Raw genomic sequence first — 6,598 nt, 5'->3', positions numbered from 1 at the left:
CCAGTTTACATAGAACCCCAGTTTACATAGAACACCAGTTTACATAGAACACCAGTTTACATAGAACCCAGACTACATAGAACACCAGTCTACATAGAACCCAGTCTACAAAGAACACCAGTCTAAATAGAACACCAGTCTAAATAGAACACCAGTTTACATAGAACCCCAGTTTACATAGAACACCAGTTTACATAGAACACCAGTTTACATAGAACCCAGACTACATAGAACACCAGTCTACATAGAACCCAGTCTACAAAGAACACCAGTCTAAATAGAACACCAGTCTAAATAGAACACCAGTCTAAATAGAACACCAGTCTACATAGAACCCAGTCTACATAGAACCCGGTCTACATAGAACACCAGTCTAAATAGAACACCAGTCTAAATAGAACACCAGTCTAAATAGAACACCAGTCTACATAGAACACCAGTCTAAATAGAACACCAGTCTAAATAGAACACCAGTCTACATAGAACACCAGTCTACATAGAACACCAGTCTAAATAGAACACCAGTCTAAATAGAGCCTGCGTTACATTAAGAAACACAGAAACTTGGTGTTAAATGTTGTATTTATTTTTTACATTAAAGAGTCACATTGACAAGTTATATCATCCTAGCGTTCCCAAAAATACATTTCAAAGTCTCTTGCAGTAAATGACTGTTTAAGTACATTACAAATAAAAACTCAAGTGGAGAAAATAGAAAAATGTAGAGAGAAAGAACAGCAAATTCAGCACGATCCTGGTCCACACAGCAAAACCATCAGAAAGCTAGCATGCTAGGTATCAGTCTAGAGGAACCATCAGAAAGCTAGCTAGCTAGGTATCAGTCTAGAGGAACCATCAGAAAGCCAGCTAGCTAGCTAGGTATCAGTCTAGAGGAACCATCAGAAAGCCAGCTAGCTAGCTAGGTATCAGTCTAGAGGAACCATCAGAAAGCCAGCTAGCTAGCTAGGTATCAGTCTAGAGGAACCATCAGAAAGCCAGCTAGCTAGCTAGGTATCAGTCTAGAGGAACCATCAGAAAGCCAGCTAGCTAGCTAGGTATCAGTCTAGAGGAACCATCAGAAAGCCAGCTAGCTAGCTAGCTAGGTATCAGTCTAGAGGAACCATCAGAAAGCCAGCTAGCTAGCTAGGTATCAGTCCAGAGGAACCATCAGAAAGCCAGCTAGCTAGCTAGGTATCAGTCTAGAGGAACCATCAGAAAGCTAGCTAGCTAGCTAGGTATCAGTCTAGAGCATCACACATTACACAGGTAGATGTTTCGTCTTCAGTTCAGTGTGGGACACAGAAGAAGCAGGCAGCAGTAGTAGTAGCATAAATAAGATATCAGCTCTTACGGTTTGTCTTCAGAACCATTTTTAAAAAACGATAGAAACAGAATGATTCTTGTATGTTTTGAGATATTTAAAACAATAGACAGACAACATGATTAAATGAATGAATAGTACGAGAACTAGGTGGACCAACTTTTGTTTTAAACAACAATCTTTTTAGTCAGAGAGTCTTAATTTCACAGCTACCTAAATAATCCAAACGAAGAAAAAAAACATCTGTGTTGACTATTCCTTGAATAAGCCAATCAGAAGCTTCCTCTTACCCGTCCGTTAAACCGTTACCAAGCTTGCGTTAGAACACGTCAAAGATCCTGAGACGACACAGTTCTAGAAAACTGAGCTAAATATAGAACACAGATCTCTTTCTTTACAAACAAACAAAAAATAATTGGGGGGAGGTGAACTTGGGGATACAAACCCCCCCCCCCTCCCCAACTGGAATTCCAGATCTGTATTATTATGTGTTCCATTTAATAACAAATATGAAAAGATAATACAAGCATGGCCACAGTAATATACACCATGAAATGAGAAGCAACAGACGTCACACATCCTCAGGAATAAACAAATATTTAAAAAAGAGAAAGTGTAAACACAAATACATTATAGAAAACAAAACGGTATAAACATGTTCCCGTGGGAACAGATAAAGTAACTGTGGTGGTGAATTCTAGCAACAAAACAAAAAAACTAAACAACAAAAGAGTCGCATTGTAAATGTGTGGATCCAGTCTTGCTAGGTTGGTGTGTTAGTAGGCCTGTCATATAGCAGGGGATCTGCACCTCAAGGCTTAACACACAACAGCTATTGTTCAACCTTGTACACGTCGACCAGGATGTGCACCTCAAGGCTTAACACACAACAGCTATTGTTCAACCTTGTACACGTCGACCAGGATGTGCACCTCAAGGCTTAACACACAACAGCTATTGTTCAACCTTGTACACGTCGACCAGGATCTGCACCTCAAGGCTTAACACACAACAGCTATTGTTCAACCTTGTACACGTCGACCAGGATGAAATCACAGCATGAAATAGAAGCACTAAAAAACACAATATTGTTACGGAAATCATGATTTAAAAGTACATTTTGTTATATATCAGTGATTTTAGTAGCTTAAAAAAAAAAAAGACAGATTGTCTATACATTCTCTTTATATAATCATGAAAACCATAGATAGATAGATAAATAGATAGATTTCAAGGCTATTATTTTTATTTAATTTTAAAGATGCATTTTGGCATCTAAAGCATTCGATAATAAGAACAACAAGTTATATTAACAATAGATTTTGAGGCTGTATGTGTAATACAACACAAACCTACTCCGTCCATTATACAAAAGGAACAAGGACAGACCTACTTTGAGCAACAGCACAATCCACATGATCAAAACATCACATTTCTTGCTCACGGCAGGGAAAATAAAAGGAAAAATCAAATCAAATTAAAAAATCATTTACGTATTTGACCCGAAATTCACAAAATGCCGCATTTGGAATATAAAATAAAAAATACATATTCATTTGATCTCTTCGAAAGGAGAAGAAGTTGAGAGACGGTGAATGATGTCATATATTGCCTCCATTGTAAAGCTCTCTTTGGGGGGGGGGGGGGGGGGGGGGGTTGGGGTATGTTTATGTAAACAATAGACATGGTATAAGGATGTGTTATAGAAACGACTTGTATTCAGAACCCATGGCTCTTTTAGATGGCAAACCACTTCTCTATAGTAACAAACACCTGTCCAATAGACCTCTATAGTAACAAACACCTGTCCAATAGACCTCTATAGAAACAAACACCTGTACAATAGACCTCTATAGAAACAAACACCTGTTCAATAGACCTCTATAGAAACAAACACCTGTTCAATAGACCTCTATAGAAACAAACACCTGTTCAATAGACCTCTATAGAAACAAACACCTGTTCAATAGACCTCTATAGAAACAAACACCTGTCCAATAGACCTCTATAGAAACAAACACCTGTTCAATAGACCTCTATAGTAACAAACACCTGTCCAATAGACCTCTATAGAAACAAACACCTGTCCAATAGACCTCTATAGTAACAAACACCTGTCCAATAGACCTCTATAGAAACAAACACCTGTCCAATAGACCTCTATAGTAACAAACACCTGTCCAATAGACCTCTATAGAAACAAACACCTGTCCAATAGACCTCTATAGTAACAAACACCTGTTCAATAGACCTCTATAGTAACAAACACCTGTCCAATAGACCTCTATAGTAACAAACACCTGTCCAATAGACCTCTATAGTAACATTCACCTGTCCAGTAGACCTCTATAGAAACAAACACCTGTCCAATAGACCTCTATAGAAACAAACACCTGTCCAATAGACCTCTATAGTAACAAACACCTGTCCAATAGACCTCTATAGAAACAAACACCTGTCCAATAGACCTCTATAGAAACAAACACCTGTCCAGTAGACCTCTATAGAAACAAACACCTGTCCAATAGACCTCTATAGTAACAAACAGGTGATTAACAGTGGATAGATCGACAGGCTAGGTCCCAGATGGCACCCTATTCCCTATATAGTGCACTACTTTAGACCAGAGCCCTATTCCCTATATAGTGCACTACTTTAGACCAGAGCCCTATTCCCTATATAGAGCACTACTTTAGACCAGGGCCCTATTCCCTATATAGTGCTCTACTTTAGACCAGGGCCCTATTCCCTATATAGTGCTCTACTTTAGACCAGGGCCCTATTCCCTATATAGTGCTCTACATTAGACCAGGGCCCTATTCCCTATATAGAGCACTACATTAGACCAGGGCCCTATTCCCTATATAGAGCACTACATTAGACCAGGGCCCTATTCCCTATATAGTGCTCTACTTTAGACCAGGGCCCTATTCCCTATATAGTGCACTACTTTAGACCAGGGCCCTATTCCCTATATAGTGCACTACTTTAGACCAGGGCCCTATTCCCTATATAGTGCACTACTTTAGACCAGGGCCCTATTCCCTATATAGTGCACTACTTTAGACCAGGGCCCTATTCCCTATATAGTGCACTACCTTAGACCAGGGCCCTATTCCCTATATAGAGCACTACATTAGACCAGGGCCCTATTCCCTATATAGTGCTCTACTTTAGACCAGGGCCCTATTCCCTATATAGTGCTCTACTTTAGACCAGAGCCCTATTCCCTATATAGTGCACTACATTAGACCAGGGCCCTATTCCCCATATAGTGCTCTACATTAGACCAGGGCCCTATTCCCTATATAGTGCTCTACTTTAGACCAGGGCCCTATTCCCTATATAGTGCTCTACTTTAGACCAGGGCCCTATTCCCTATATAGTGCTCTACTTTAGACCAGGGCCCTATTCCCTATATAGTGCACTACTTTAGACCAGGGCCCTATTCCCTATATAGTGCACTACTTTAGACCAGGGCCCTATTCCCTATATAGTGCACTACTTTAGACCAGGGCCCTATTCCCTATATAGTGCACTACTTTAGACCAGGGCCCTATTCCCTATATAGTGCACTACCTTAGACCAGGGCCCTATTCCCTATATAGAGCACTACATTAGACCAGGGCCCTATTCCCTATATAGTGCTCTACTTTAGACCAGAGCCCTATTCCCTATATAGTGCACTACATTAGACCAGGGCCCTATTCCCCATATAGTGCTCTACATTAGACCAGGGCCCTATTCCCTATATAGTGCTCTACTTTAGACCAGGGCCCTATTCCCTATATAGAGCACTACTTTAGACCAGGGCCCTATTCCCTATATAGTGCACTACATTAGACCAGGGCCCTATTCCCTATATAGTGCTCTACTTTAGACCAGGGCCCTATTCCCTATATAGAGCACTACATTAGACCAGGGCCCTATTCCCTATATAGAGCACTACTTTAGACCAGGGCCCTATTCCCTATATAGTGCACTACATTAGACCAGGGCCCTATTCCCTATATAGTGCTCTACTTTAGACCAGGGCCCTATTCCCTATATAGTGCACTACTTTAGACCAGAGCCCTATTCCCTATATAGTGCACTACTTTAGACCAGAGCCCTATTCCCTATATAGAGCACTACTTTAGACCAGGGCCCTATTCCCTATATAGTGCTCTACTTTAGACCAGGGCCCTATTCCCTATATAGTGCTCTACATTAGACCAGGGCCCTATTCCCTATATAGAGCACTACATTAGACCAGGGCCCTATTCCCTATATAGAGCACTACATTAGACCAGGGCCCTATTCCCTATATAGTGCTCTACTTTAGACCAGGGCCCTATTCCCTATATAGTGCACTACTTTAGACCAGGGCCCTATTCCCTATATAGTGCACTACTTTAGACCAGGGCCCTATTCCCTATATAGTGCACTACATTAGACCAGGGCCCTATTCCCTATATAGTGCACTACCTTAGACCAGGGCCCTATTCCCTATATAGAGCACTACATTAGACCAGGGCCCTATTCCCTATATAGTGCTCTACTTTAGACCAGGGCCCTATTCCCTATATAGTGCTCTACATTAGACCAGGACCCTATTCCCTATATAGTGCTCTACTTTAGACCAGGGCCCTATTCCCTATATAGTGCTCTACTTTAGACCAGGGCCCTATTCCCTATATAGTGCTCTACATTAGACCAGGGCCCTATCCCCTATATAGAGCACTACATTAGACCAGGGCCATGTTCCCTATATAGAGCACTACATTAGACCAGGGCCCTATTCCCTATATAGTGCTCTACTTTAGACCAGGGCCCTATTCCCTATATAGTGCACTACTTTAGACCAGGGCCCTATTCCCTATATAGTGCACTACTTTAGACCAGGGCCCTATTCCCTATATAGTGCACTACATTAGACCAGGGCCCTATTCCCTATATAGTGCACCACCTTAGACCAGGGCCCTATTCCCTATATAGAGCACTACATTAGACCAGGGCCCTATTCCCTATATAGAGCACTACATTAGACCAGGGCCCTATTCCCTATATAGTGCACTACCTTAGACCGGGGCCCTATTCCCTATATAGAGCACTACATTAGACCAGGGCCCTATTCCCTATATAGTGCACTACATTAGACCAGGGCCCTATTCCCTATATAGTGCACAACATTAGACCAGGGCCCTATTCCCTATATAGAGCACTGCATTAGACCAGGACCCTATTCCCTATATAGAGCACTACATTAGACCAGGACCCTATTCCCTATATAGTGCA

The 6,598-nt window shown here is 41.5% G+C and overlaps 1 long non-coding RNA gene across 2 annotated transcripts; it reads right to left on the bottom strand.

Moving 5' to 3' along the window:
• Nucleotides 1–564: 564 nt before the first annotated feature.
• On the bottom strand, nt 565–2,952 carry LOC109885712 (uncharacterized). Of its 2 annotated transcripts, none has more exons than XR_004206652.1 (2): nt 2,193–2,952; nt 565–2,131 (listed from the first exon to the last, which is right to left on the bottom strand). It is a non-coding gene; the product is annotated as an uncharacterized LOC109885712 (long non-coding RNA). The 2 variants fall into 2 exon arrangements; XR_004206653.1 differs by having other exon boundaries at nt 2,254–2,952.
• Between the last annotated feature and the right edge of the window lie 3,646 nt (nt 2,953–6,598).

The sequence above is a fragment of the Oncorhynchus kisutch genome, unplaced genomic scaffold (genome assembly GCF_002021735.2).
Source record: "Oncorhynchus kisutch isolate 150728-3 unplaced genomic scaffold, Okis_V2 Okis02a-Okis13b_hom, whole genome shotgun sequence".
NCBI lineage: Eukaryota > Metazoa > Chordata > Actinopteri > Salmoniformes > Salmonidae > Oncorhynchus > Oncorhynchus kisutch.
Note: the sequence above shows the minus strand (reverse complement) of the source record. Positions and strands in the feature narration are given on the sequence as shown.